This window comes from Portunus trituberculatus, chromosome 34 (genome assembly GCF_017591435.1).
Source record: "Portunus trituberculatus isolate SZX2019 chromosome 34, ASM1759143v1, whole genome shotgun sequence".
NCBI classification, from domain to species: Eukaryota; Metazoa; Arthropoda; class Malacostraca; order Decapoda; family Portunidae; genus Portunus; species Portunus trituberculatus.
In genome coordinates, this window is record NC_059288.1 from 6,016,817 (window position 1) to 6,031,616 (window position 14,800).

A 14,800-nucleotide genomic window follows, 5' to 3' on the forward strand; every position below is an offset into this window, starting at 1 on the left:
GGTTGGGTTGGGTTGGGTTGGGTTGGGTTGGGTTGGGTTGGGTTAGGTTAGGTTAGGTTAGGTTAGGTTAGGTTAGGTTAAGGTTAGGTTAGGTTAGGTTAGGTTAGGTTGGGTTGACTTTAAAAAATTGTTAGGTTTGGTTTGGTTTGATTTTTGTTTTGATTTTGTCTTGATTTTTGAAATGTTAAGTGTGGGTTGTCTTTCACCAAATTGTTGGGTTCTATTTGGGTTTTATGTTTTTGTTTTTGTTATTTTGTCTTGATTTTTTTTAGTTAGTTTTATTGTTTTTTAGGTTCTTTTTATTGTTTGGTTTCTTTTCATTGGTTTTTACATTCTTTTATTATTTTTTGTTATTTTTTCAGTTTTTTTATAATCTTTTAAATTTTGTTGTTGTTTTTGGATTTTTTCTTGTTTTTTTTATTATTTTCTTGCATTTTTCTTTTTTTTTTTTTTTTCTTGTTTCTTTTTTATTTTCTTGCATTTTTTATTGTTTTTTTGTTTTTTTTTATTGTTTCTTGTTTTTATTATATATTTTTAGTTTCTTTTAATTGTTTGTCTTTTAGGAATCTCTTGTTTGGTTTGTTTATTTTGTCTTGATTTTTTCTTTCTCTATCTTTTTTTTTTTTTTAGTTTCGTTTAGGAATTGATTATATTTGTTGTTTTTTCTTTTGTTTACGTTGTCTTGATTATTTTTTTTAGTTTCGTTTTATTATTATCGTGTTTCTTTTAGTTTCTTTTTATTGGTTTTCTTTTTCTTGTGCTTTTCCTTATTTATTTCTTTTTTTTTTTCTTTTCGTTTCGGTTTTTCTTTTAAGTTTGTTGTTTTCCTTTTTTTCTTCATTTTCCTCTTTCCTCCTTATTTGTAAACTATATTATTCCTCTTTTTTATTTGATTTTCTCTATTTTTCACGGTTTCATTCACTCATTTCACTTATTTTTCCTTCTTTCTTGACATGTATCAGATTTTTCTTCCTTTTTTTCATTTTTTTTTTATTTTACCTTGTTTTTCACCTGTCGTGTCTGTGATTGATAACAAGTACGTGTGTGTGTGTGTGTGTGTGTGTGTGTGTGTGTGTGTGTGTGTGTGTGTGTGTGTGTGTGTGTGTGTGTGTGTGTGTGTGTGTGTGTGTGTGTACGTAATAATCTGATGTGCGTGTGTATGTGAATGTCAGCTTTGATTTCATGTAAGTGGAGGGAGGTGTGTGTGTGTGTGTGTGTGTGTGTGTGTGTGTGTGTGTGTGTGTGTGTGTGTGTGTGTGTGAGAGAGAGAGAGAGAGAGAGAGAGAGAGAGAGAGAGAGAGGTCACGGAACTGTAACATGTCTTGGTTAGGGAGGAGGAGAAAGAGAAAGAGGAGGAGGAGGAGGAGGAGGAGGAGGAGGAGGAGGAGGAGGAAGCCCAAAATGACTATGAACAGGAGGTAGGGAGGAAAGGCATGAGAGGAGGAGGATACGGAGGAGGAAGAGGAAGAGGAAGAAGAGAAGGAGGCAAGGACGAGAGGAGGGAGAGGGGAAATGAGAGGGAATAGGTGTTGGGGAGGAGAGGGCCGAGGATAATGTAATGGAGGGGAGTGAAGAGGAGGAGAAAGGAGGAGGAGGAGGAGGAGGAGGAGGAGGAGGAGGAGGAGGAGGAGGAGGAGGAGGAGGAGGAGGAGGACGGCGACGACGAAGAAGAAGAAGAAGAAAAGAACTAGAAATAAATGAATGAAATAAGAAAAGAACGAAAAGAACAATAAAACAATAAAGGAAACAGAGAAAGATTTAACACTGCGAATAGAAAAAATAAGAAAAATAAGAAGAAAGAAGAAGAAGAAGAAGAAGAAAACGAAAAAGAGAAAAAAAAAGAAAACAAGACACATGAATGAAATAAATAATAAGAAACATGGAAAAAGGGAGTGGAGACTTTGTGAATAGGAATAGAATGAATGGGAAGAAAGACGAAGGATAAATATTGGAAGAGAGGAAGAGGTAAAATCAAATATGACACACCGATAGAAGGAAAGATGAATAAACAGACGAAGAAAAATTTGAAGACCAGAAGAGGAAGCCAATAAATGCATGAAGGAAGAAAGAAGAGGAGGAGGAGGAGGAGGAGGAGGAGGAGGAGGAGAATATTGCTGCAGAACTGCGAGAATTGCAATAAAAGATAGATGAAAGATGAAAAAAAGAATGAGAGGAAGAAGAAAGAGAAGGAGAAGCAGGAGGAGAAGAAGAAAAAGAGGAAGAGGAGGAGGAGGGATAAATTGAAGAGGAAGAAGAAGAAGAGGTGATAAAAGAAGAACGTGTAATTGATGTGATATTAGTATGGATGGGTAAAATCAGAAGGAGGAGGAGGAGGAGGAGGAGGAGGAGGAAGAGGAGGAAGAGGAAGGAGAAAAGGAAGAAGAGGAAGAACAATAGGAGGAGGAAGAAGAGGAGTGTAATTGAAGTAGTAGTGGTACAGTTGGGATGAAGAGAGGAGGAGGGGGAGGAGGAAGAGGAGGAGGAGGAGGAGGAGGAGGAGGAGGAGGAGGAGGAGGAGGAGGAGGAGGAGGAGGAGGAGGAGGAGCGGGATTACGTTAGCTGTAGTAGTGGTGAAGACAATAGCTGGAAATAAAGGCGAGAGAGAGAGAGAGAGAGAGAGAGAGAGAGAGAGAGAGAGAGAGAGAGAGAGAGAGAAATAATTGTTAACTTGGGAAACCTTGCTTTGTTGCCGCGTAAGTAAGCAAGAGAGAGAGAGAGAGAGAGAGAGAGAGAGAGAGAGAGAGAGAGAGAGAGAGAGTAAGCAAGCAAGCAAGGAAGTGAAACAAGTAAAGACCTCCTCTGATTTCCTCCCTGACTCACAAATTGCTTAAGTTTCCCCTTGGTGTTTTTCCTGCGCGGAAAACGGAAAATTTAATAGCAGCTATCAACCCTTAGAGAGAGAGAGAGAGAGAGAGAGAGAGAGAGAGAGAGAGAGAGAGAGAGAGAGAGTTTGTATATTTTATCCTTCCTCTCACTCTTCTGTTTGTTATTCCTTTGTATTCCTTTGTGTTCCTTTGTGTTCTCTTCTCTCTTCTCTCTATTCTTCTGTATTCCTTTTCTCTTTTTTCCTTTACCTTCCTTTTGTGTTCTTTTGTATTCTCCCACATTCCTTTTTAATCTTTTATTTATTTTAATTTCCTTATTACCTTGTTCCATTCCACGAGAGAGAGAGAGAGAGAGAGAGAGAGAGAGAGAGGGAGGGAGAGAGAGAGACTATAAACATAAAACAAATAAGAGAAACACACACACACACACACACACACACACACACACACACACACACACACACACACACACACACACACACACACACACACACACACACACACACACACACACACACACACACACACACACACACACACACACACACACTATATACAAAAAGATACCAACAAGTTATATTTTCCCTCGTTTTTCCCTCCTTTTTCCTTTTTCTCTTTTTTCCCCTTTTTTCCCCTTTATTTTCTTTTCATAAGGCGTGTGAGAGATGCACTCAATTTTGCGCGTGTTACAATTTACACACACACGCAATAAACAACACAACTGCGTGCGTTTGCTATTTACAGACCATTGGAGAGGAAAAAGTGTAATTTGAACTGTTTCCCTCGTGGTATTTTCCTGTTTTTTTTCCCCTCTTTTCATTTTTTTTTGCCTCAGTTGTAATATTTCTTGTTTTTTGCAGTAATGGTGGTTGTTGTTTTCATCTTTTCTTCTCCTTTTCTTCTTTTCTTTCGTTTTATTCTGAGTTTGAACTGGTATCTCGTGTTTTCCTGTTTTTTCCACCTTTTTTTAATTTTTGCCTCAATTTTCCTGTAGTTTTTCTTGTTTTTGTTGTAATGGTGGTTATTGTTTTCTTCTTTTCTTCTTCTTTTCTTTTCTTTCAGTGTTTTTCCTGTTTTTTCCTCTCTTTTCATTTTTGACTCAATTTTCCTGTAGTTTTCCTTATTTTTGTTGTAATGCTGTTATTTTTTCCCGTTCAGATTTCTTTTCTTAATGTGAACTGTTCCCTCGTGATGTTTTCCTGTTTTTTTTCTTTTCACGTTTTCTTAATTTTCCCATAATTTTCTTTGTTTCGGTTGTAGTGGTGGTTATTTTTCTTATTTTTTTCTCCTTTTCTTCTTTTCTTTCCTTTTCTTGATTTGAACAGTTCCCTCGTGGTGTTTTCCTGTTTTTTTTTCCTCTTAACTTTTTCCTCAATTTTTCCATGATTTTCTTGGTTTCTGTTGTAATTAGGTTAATTTTCTGCCCGTTCTTTTCATTCTTTTCATTTCTTTTCCTTAATTTTCCCGTTTTCTGTTTCTTTTGTTTTTTCTTGTCTTTATTTCTTCTTTTGCTTTGTTTTTCTTTAATTTCCAGCAGTTTTTTTTTCGTTTTACTTTTATTCATTAATTTTTCATCGTATTCTTTTGTATTTTCCTTGATATTTTCCTGGTTTTTCCTCTTTTTCATGTTCGGTTTTCTTAATTCTTCGGTCTTTTTTTGAATTTTCTTTTCTTTGTAATTTTTCTTGATTTTTTTCCCAGTGTAGAAAATAAATAAATCTTCATTTTAATATATATCTGTCCTCCTCCTCCTCCTCCTCCTCCTCCTCCTCCTCACAAGTTTCCCTGTTAAGAGGAAAATGTCCAATGTTGTTTGTGAGTTTTGTGACTGAAGGAGGAAAAAAAAAAAATCGTAGCATATTTCCCATTTTCTTTTTTCCGCTCCTTAACTTTTTAATGTTATTGAGATGCTTGTAGAAGCGTAGGAAAGACAGACAGACACACACACACACACACACACACACACACACACACACACACACACACACACACACACACACACACACACACACACACACACACACACACACACACACACACACACACACACACACACACACACACACACACACACACACACACACACACACACACACACACACACACACACACACACACACACACACACACACACACACACACACACACACACAGAGACACAGAGAGAGAGAGAGAGAGATCCCTCGTTTGTGTCTGTTTCCTGAAGATGATGATTCTTGGAGGAGGAGGAGGAGGAGGAGGAGGAGGAGGAGGAGGAGGAGAGTGTTATGTAAAAGGAAGGAAAAAGGGAATATATAGGAAACAAGGAAGGGGAAGACAAGGAAAAAAGGGAAAAAAAAATGGTTTCTTGATGACGGGAAAGAAGATATTGTTGTAGATCATAATTCTCTCTCTCTCTCTCTCTCTCTCTCTCTCTCTCTCTCTCTCTCTCTCTCTCTCTCTCTCTCTCTCTCTCTCTCTCTCTCTCTCTCTCTCTCTCTCTCTCTCTCTCTCTCTCTCTCTCTCTCTCTCTCTCTCTCTCTCTCTCTCTCTCTCTCTCTCTCTCTACCTGGGAGAAAAAGTTCCCTTAGATCACCTCATCTACCGGAATTTCCTCTCTTTCCCTCGCTCATAATCTCACCAAAGTTTCCATAGCGTACATTTCCTCTCTCTCTCTCTCTCTCTCTCTCTCTCTCTCTCTCTCTCTCTCTCTCTCTCTCTCTCTCTCTCTCTCTCTCTCTCTCTCTCTCTCTCTCTCTCTCTCTCTCTCTCTCTCTCTCTCTCTCTCTCTCTCTCTCTCTCTCTCTCTCTCTCTCTCTCTCTCTCTCTCTCTCTCTCTCTCTCTCTCTCTTTCTCTCTCTCTCTCTCTCTCTCTCTCTCTCTCTCTCTCTCTCTCTCTCTCTCTCGTGTTTACATTTCCTATCAGGGTTAGCCGAGCGGGGCGAGATGGAGAGAAAGTTTCCTCCATGGAAGTAAAATTTCCTCCGCCCTCATCTTTATTGCTGGACAGTTCCACATTTCCCTTTTCCTCCTCCCATTTTGATATCGTTTTTCCTCCCTCTTCATTTCCCTACTTTCTCATTTTTTTCCTCATTTCATTCATTTTTCTGTTTTCCTTTTTATAAGCGTGTTTATTTATCTTTTCTTTCTTTCTTCTTCCTTGTTTCCTTCAGATATTTCCTTTTTTTTTTTCTCATTTTCCTTTCTTTTCATTATTTTCCATTTTTCCTACTTCCTTGCTTTTCCTTTTTTTTTATTTTCCTGCTCCCTTTTTCTCTTCCTACATTTTCATTTTCCGTCTTTTCTTTTCCTCTTTTCCTTTCCCTTCTCCCGTCTTTTCTATCTTATATTCTTGTTTCCTCTAAAATTTTCCTCTTTTCCTTACCTTTTTTCCTTCTTTTTCCTCTTTTTCCTCTTCCTCTTTGTTTATCTCCATTCCTCTTTGATCACCTTTTATGACTTCCCTCTTTCGTACCTTGTGTGTGTGTGTGTGTGTGTGTGTGTGTGTGTGTGTGTGTGTGTGTGTGTGTGTGTGTGTGTGTGTGTGTGTGTGTGTGTGTGTGTGTGTGTGTGTGTGTGATTGCTTCAAACCCGTTTATCCTTTTCGTTTCCCTCTTTCCTCCTCCTCCCTTTTCTATTTTATTCTTTCGTCCTTTTCCTCTTCCCCTCTTCGTGTGGTTAGCTGAGGGGAAACTGAGAGAGGATGGTGGAAAAAATGTGGTGAGGGGAGGGAGGTTGTCTTTGGTGATGGTGGTGGTGGTGATGTTGTGGTGAGACGTGAAAGATAATTTAAGTTTGTGTAAAGTGAAATTATGTGCAAGAACAACAACAACAGCAACAACAACAACAACAACAACAACAACAACAACAGCAACAGCAACAACAACAACAACAATAGCAGCAATAATGATAGATATTATTACAACTACTACTTCTACTTCATCTTCTACTTCTGCTGCTACTACTACTACTACTACTACTACTACTACTACTACTACTACTACTACTACTACTACTACTACTACTACTACTACTACTACTACTACTACTACTACTACTACTACTACTACTACTACTACTACTACCATCACCACCACTACCACTACCACCACACTAATATCAAATTACAAACTTTCCCTAACAATAACAACAACTACTACTTTAATACCACCACCACAACCACCACCACCACCACCACCACATCCAAAACCCTAAGAAAACAAATTATAAAAAAAACGAGAAAAAAAAGGAAAATTAAGAGAGGGAATGTCATAACTAGGTGAGGAAAGACACGCTTACCTGCCATTACCACACCTGAGAGGCGTAGGAAGGCTTGAATCACGGGTTATCACGCTGAGGGAGAGTGGACTAATTTAGGGAAAAGCAGAACCTTGGAAATTGATTATAGGAAAAGGTGACGAGGGAGAGAGGGCGAGAGAGGGAGAGGGTGAGAGTAAGAGGGAGAGGTAGAGCACTATAATTTGGGTGGATAATGTTTGCAGAGGGAGATGGAGAGAGAGAGAGAGAGAGAGGGAGAGTAGAAAAGCGAGACAGGATGAAGGAAAGACTAGATTAGCAGGAGGAGGAGGAGAAGAAGGAAGGGAGGGAGAAGAAAAGAGGAATAGAGAAAAGAAAGGGAGAAGAGATGGAAAAGTAGACGAGTATAAGGAGAAAGAAAGAGGAAGAAGAGGAAAAGAAACAAGAGAATGGGTAGAGAAGAAAAGTATTGTAGATTTTCAAGGAGTGATAGAGAAAAGAAAAAGAAAACGGAAAACTAAACGAGTAGAGGGAGAAACAAAGAGGAAGAAGAAGAAGAGAAGAAATAAAGAGAAGGAGTAGAGAAGGATGAGAGAAGATTCAAACGATAAAAAGCTTAGAAAATAATGAAAAGGAAGAAGAGAAGTAAAGTATAATAAAGAAGAAAAGGAGGAAGAGAACAAATGAAAGGAAATAGTGAAAGAATAAAAATAATTGAGAAGAGGATTTGAAGGAAGAGAATAACGAGGAAGAAGAGAGGAATAATAAAGAAAAAAAAGAAGGAAGGGAACAAGGGAAAGAAGGAAGAGAATAATGAAGAAGAGAAGAAGAGTAACGAAGAGAAGAAGGAAGAAGAGAATAATGAAGGAGAGGAAATGGGTAACAAAGAGGAGGAGGAAATGGAAGAGAATAATGAAGAAGAGGAGGAGGAGGAGAAGGAGGAGGAAGAGAATAATGAGGAAGAGAAGAAGGATAAGGAAAAGGAAAAGAATAATGAAGAAGAGAAGAAGGATAAAGAAGAAGAGGAGGAGGAGAAAGAGAATAATGAAGAAGAGAAGAAGAGTAACGAAGAGGAGGAAGAGAATAATGAAATAGAGAAGTGTAATGAAGAAGAAAAAGAAGATGAAGAGGGAAGAAGAGGAGGAGGAGGAGGAGGAGGACGAGGAAAAGGAAGAGGAGGAGGAGGAGGAGGAAAAGGAGGAGGAGGAAGAGAAGGAAGGGAGAGTGAGCCAGGCCAGTAATGAGGGCAGGAGGACACACGCCATTAAAAAGAAATATGTTACTTAAGTTTCCCCTGAAAAGATTCTCTCGCCGCTATCAAGAGTACTTATGGAAGCGCTGCCTTCTTTCCAGGGCTACTTTTGGAGGTCACGATTATTTTTCCGTTCATTTTGGGTAAAGTAAAGCAAAGAAATGTAAAGTTAAAAAGTAAGCATTTTTTCCCCTTTGAATAAAAAAAAAGTAAAAAACGTAAATATTTTTCATCTGGCTAGTTTGAGATTAATTATTTTTTCGAGGTATTTTGTTGTTCATGGTTATTTTTCGTTCTTTCTGAGTAATTGATGTTTATTATTCTTTTTTGTTCATCCTGCGTCAAAATACCGACAAATTGTTTTCCGAGGTACTTAAGTGTTCATGATTTTCTTTTTGTTCATTCTGTGTCGAAAATTTAGCATTATTTTTTTTCCCTTTGAGCTAAAAACTGTAAATAAAACATAAACATTTTTCATTTGGGTAGTTTAAGATTAATTTAGTTTTCCGAGGTACTTTTTGTGTTCTTGATTGATTTTTTGTCTACTCTGAGTGAAAAAAAATGTGTAAAAGAATAAGGTAAATGTTTTCATCCAGGTAGAGTTTAAGATTAGTTTTTGTTGTTGTTGTTGTTATGCTTCAAACAATTTCCGTATCTCCTTTACTTTTCTGTTCCTCTTTTGTTCTTCATCCTGGTTCTCTCTCTCTCTCTCTCTCTCTCTCTCTCTCTCTCTCTCTCTCTCTCTCTCTCTCTCTCTCTCTCTCTCTCTCTCTCTCTCTCTCTCTCTCTCTCTCTCTCTCTCTCTCTCTCTCTCTCTCTCTCTCTCTCTTCTCTGAACTAAAAAAAAAGTAGAAAAATAAGGTAAAAATTTTCCTCCAGGTGGAGTTTAAGATTAATTTTTGTTCATTCTGAGTAAAAAAAGTAGCGATTATTTTTTCCCTTTGTGGTAAAAAAGAGTAAAAAAGTAAACATTTTCTTCCGGATAAAAGTATAAAAGTAAAGATCTCTTCCTTCTGGTGGATAAAGTAGTTTTTTTTTTTAATTCCTTCAGGGTAAAAAGTTTGAAACGAGAGTAAACATTTGTCCTTCTCTTCTACTATTCTTCTTTTCTCTTCTCCACACCAATTTCTACTATTCTATCTTCCTCTACCTACATTTTCTTCCACTCCTTCTCTACACACCATTTTCTTCCATTCTTTCTTTTCACACCATTTTCTTCCATTTCTACCTCCTCTACACACCATTTCTTACCATTCCTTCTCCTCTTCATACCATTTCCTTCCATTCTCTCCTCTACATACCATTTTCTTCCATTTTATCTCCATTCTTCTTCTTGTATTGCCTTGTCCTTCCTTTATTCATCATTATTATCTTTCACCGTCCCCATTCACCTCCTCGTCCTCCTCTTACTTCCTGCTCCTCTGAAAAACAAAGGCATCAAATTTCAGAACCTCTCCTCCTCCTCCTCCTCCTCCTCCTCCTCCTCGCGATGAAGAAAAACCTCTCTCATATGGTAATAGTTTTTTCATGTGGTTTCTCGCAAGTTTGGGTTACATAATGGAGGGAATCTGATGCCTTGTTGTTTTACTGGGAGGAGAAGAGACGAGTCTGTAATGATGGTGGTGCTGAGTTTGCTAGGGAGAGAGAGAGAGAGAGAGAGGGAGAGGGAGGGGAAGAAGGAGAGGGAATGAAAGGAGCTCAGCGGATATAATTACTGAAGTTTCCCCAAAGCATGGAAGAAAACGGGAGGCAGAAATGACATCACGTTACCATAGAAGGATGATGATGATGATGATGATGATGATGATGAGGAGGAGGAGGAGGAGGAGGAGGAGGAGGAGGAGGAGGAGGAGGAGGAACTAGAAGGAGAAGAATTAGAAGAATAAAACTAGAAAAAGAACTAAAGAAAACAGAAGAAGAAGAAGAACTAGAAGATAAAACTAGAAGAAGAAAAGAAGAAGAAGAAGAAGAAAAGAAAAAAAAAACATTTACATCTTGGTTACTATGACAATGAGAGAGAGAGAGAGAGAGAGAGAGAGAGAGAGAGAGAGAGAGAGAGAGAGAGAGAGAGAAGAGGCGACACAGGGAAGACAGAACACTAGGGGCACCACATCATCTCCCTCCCTTCCACTGCCTCTCTCTCCCTCTCCCTCTCCCTCTCCCTCTCCCTCTCCCTCTCTCCCTTTAATGCCCCAGTGATGCGTGTGACTAGCAGATCAATAGCACTTTGTATTTGGGTGTTGTTTGCGATCCGTGACCCGAGGGAGAGGGAGAGGGAGAGCTAGAGGGAGAGAGAGGGAGAGGGAGGGAGAGTAGGGTAGATAGTAAGAGGGAGAGAGGCGGTGGATGTCAGAGAGATAAAGGGGTCTTAGAGAGAGAGAGGGAGAGGAGAGGGAGAGGGGGAGAGGGAGAAAAGGAGAGGAAGGGAAAGGGAGGGAGAGGTAAAGGAAGGAGGGAGAGAATGTAGAATAGGAAATAGAAGATAATAGGAATGAAAAGAAAGAAAAGATAATGAAGAAAAGGAAAATAAGGAAAAAAATGTCACTTATATTTACATAGAAACAGTTTTACCTTGAGGAAAATGAAAGGAAAACAGGAAAATACACTCAAAAACTCACTAAGGGTAAATAGAAAGAAAATAATGAAAGGAAAAAAGAAAAGATTAATTTTAATTTTTACCAGGAAAATTTTAACTCACGAATGAAAAAGTAAAAAAAAGTAAACAAAGAGTAGAAAAAAAGGAAAAAAGGCGGATTATTTCATTCAAGACATTCACAATTACAGAAAAAAAGTGAAAAGTTGAAAAAGCAAACAAAAAGTAGAAAAAAAGGAAAAAAAGGCGGATTATTTTACTCAAAAAATTCACAATTATGATTTCACTCAAGACATTCACATTTACAAAAAGTAAGAAAAAAAAACATTCACAATTACAAAAATAGAAAAAAAACATTCACAGTTACAAAAAGTAGGAAAAGATACATTCACAATTACAAAAAGTAGAAAAGAAGGAAAAAAAAGGCATTCACAATTACGAAAAGGAAGGAAAAGACATTCACAATTACAAATTCACAATTACGAAAAGGAAGAAAAAAAGACATTCACAATTACAAAAAGTAAGAAAAAAGACATTCACAATTACAAAAAAGTAGAAAAAAGGAAAAAAAAGGCGGATTATTTTACTCAAGACATTCACAATTACAAGGAAAAAAATAAAAGTAAAAAAAAGTAGACAAAAAAGGATAAAAAATGGAAAAAAAAGAAAGCCATATTATTTCACCCAAGACATTCACAATAACAGGAAAAAAAGTAAAAAAAAAAAAAATGAAAAGGGTAGAAAAGGAGAGGTTTTTTCCTTTTTCCTTTCCATTTTATCAGATTTCCCGCTTGAGAAGGGTGCAAAACTTGAAGACGTTAAAAAGTGTCTAATCTTTAAGCCTCTAAGTGTTTCATGCTCCAGAAAAGAAGAGAAAGAAAAATGGAGATAAATATTTTCAGTCTTCAAAATTTTATCAATGTAAAAAGAAGAAGAAGAAGAAGAAGAAAGAAAAGAAAAAGAAAAGAACAAGAACAAGAAGAAAAAAAACAAGAAAGAAGAAGGTGAAGAAAAAAAATATTAATAAGAAGAAAAAAAAAAAAGAAAAAGAAAAAGAACAAGAAGAAAAACAAGAAAGAAGAAGAAGAACAAGAAGAAGGAGGAGGAGGAGGAGGAGAAGGAGGAGAATAACGAGCGAGAACAGAAAAGACAACACATATAACGAAGGAAGGGAAAGGAGGAGGAGGAGGAGGAGGAAGAGGAAAGCAAGGAGAAGGAGAACGAGGGAACAAATAATAAAGAAAAAAGAAAGTAAGATACGAAGGAAGAGTAAAAGAATGTAATGGAGGGAAGAATGAGGTACGAAAAGAGAGAAGAGGAGGAGGAGGAGGAGGAGGAGGAGGAGGAGGAGGAGGAGGAGGAGGAGGGCAATGCGCTCGTAACACACCAACTTTTGAAACTACAGAGTGAAAGAAAGAGAGAGAGAGAGAGAGAGAGAGAGAGAGAGAGAGAGAGAGAGAGAGAGAGAGAGAGAGAGAGAGAGAGAGATTGCTTTTCCCTGATTATATGTTGTTTTCCAGTTCTCTAAACACTAAAGCCTTTGTAATCTTCCTCCTCCTCCTCCTCCTCCTCCTCCTCCTCCTCCTCCTCCTCCTCCTCCTCCTCCTCTTCCATCACGCTGTCTCAAGCCGTCAGTCCTTTTTCTTCTTCTTAAACATGATTTACTCCAGTGCTTCTTCTTCTTCTTCTTCTTCTTCTTCTTCTTCTTCTTCTTCTTCTTCTTCTTCTTCTTCTTCTTCTTCTTCTTCTTCTTCTTCTTCTTCTTCTTTACTAAATATTATCTTTTCAATTTTCCTCTTTTCCCTTTTTTTCTTTTCATTTTTCCAATACTAAAATTATGTAACAGCTTTTTCCTCACTAATCTCTCTCTCTCTCTCTCTCTCTCTCTCTCTCTCTCTCTCTCTCTCTCTCTCTCTCTCTCTCTCTCTCTTGCTTACATTACGACCACGCTTTCCATTCTCTGTTCGCGAGGGGAAACTAAAGAAAACGGGAAATCTGACTCTAATGCTCAGACTCTCGTATTTTGTAGCCGCTTTGTGTGTGTTGAGTGGCTGTGTTGTAATTGTTGTAACTGTAGTGATCTTGTAGTAATTGTGTGTTTATGGAGGTTCTGGGTAGTGAAGGTGAGTGTTGAATCTCTCTCTCTCTCTCTCTCTCTCTCTCTCTCTCTCTCTCTCTCTCTCTCTCTCTCTCTCTCTCTCTCTCTCTCTCTCTCTCTCTCTCTCTCTCTCTCTCTCTCTCTCGTCATTATTTTGTCAGTTTTCAAGCTTGACTTACTGCTCACCAATCACTATCAGGAGGAGGAGGAGGAGGAGGAGGAGGAGGAGGAGGAGGAGGAGGAGGAGGAGGAGGAGGAGGAGGAGGAGGAGGAGGAAGAAGAGGAGGAAGAGGATTAATTTTATGTATTTTATAATTTTTAGCTTTTGTTCTCACTACTACTACTACTACTACTACTACTACTACTACTACTACTACTACTACTACTACTACTACTACTACTACTACTACTACTACTACTACTACTACTACTACTACTACTGTCCTCACTATCAACCTCTCCAATGTGTAATTACGGACGCAGTACAAACTCTCTCTCTCTCTCTCTCTCTCTCTCTCTCTCTCTCTCTCTCTCTCTCTCTCTCTCTCTCTCTCTCTCTCTCTCTCTCTCTCTCTCTCTCTCTCTCTCTCTCTCTCTCTCTCTCTCCGTACACACTCAGCAGACGCACACATCTCCTCCTCTTCCTCTCTCTCCTCTTCCTCTTCTTCTTCTTCCTCCTCCTCCTCCTCCTCTTCCTCCTTCTCATCCTCTTGTGGCTTCAGTAATTCCTCCTTTCTACTGATGCCAACAATAACAAGAGAGAGAGAGAGAGAGAGAGAGAGAGAGAGAGAGAGAGAGAGAGAGAGAGAGAGAGAGAGAGAGGTAAACATAGAATTGTAGATACACTGCTAAATTGAGATAGAGAAAGACAGATTGACAGACACACAGACACACAGACAGACAGACAGACAGATAGACAGTCAGACAGAGAATAGACACACAAAAGATAGATAATGATAAGAGACAAACAAAAATTAGAATAAAGATGGAAAATAGGAAAAAAGTGAAAGAAAATAAGAAAATAAGTAAACTAAAAAAAAATAAACGAAAAAGAAAACGAGAAATAACGCTAGAGAGAGAGAGAGAGAGAGAGAGAGAGAGAGAGAGAGAGAGAGAGAGAGAGAGAGAGAGAGTAACTGCATATAAATCAGCGGTAAGACAGACAGACACAGACAGACAGACAGCCAGGCAAAAGAAATTGAGAAATATTAAGACACAGATCGTAAAAAACGGACATTCATAGAAAACGGAACGCGAGGTAGAAGTGAAGGAATGCAGAGTTGAAATTTAAACAAGGGAGGCTGGAGTGGATGAGAGAGAGAGAGAGAGAGAGAGAGAGAGAGAGAGAGAGAGAGGAAGACAAAGGGCATGAGAAATTGAGTTTGTAAGAAAAGAAAAATGTAAGATAAAGGAAGGAAGTTAGAGAGAGAGAGAGAGAGAGAGAGAGAGAGAGAGAGAGAGAGAGAGATATTACTACTACCCAAATCAAACCAAATTAAAAAAGGAACCTGGAGTAAAATTCTCTCTCTCTCTCTCTCTCTCTCTCTCTCTCTCTCTCTCTCTCTCACAACTGTGTTTAATTAACCTTACTTCTTGCTCCAACGGCCACGATTACTACCACCATCACCACCACCACCACCACCACAGCGAAGGTCCTGGTGGTGGTGGTGGTGCGTTGCTTGCTCAAAAGTTGGTGTAATCGGTTCGAAACTTGCTTCATTCTGTTCGAGTCACTGCTTCATCTTGGCAACATTTTTGGCTGAACTTGGGAAAATGAAATAAAAGAAAATAAAAGA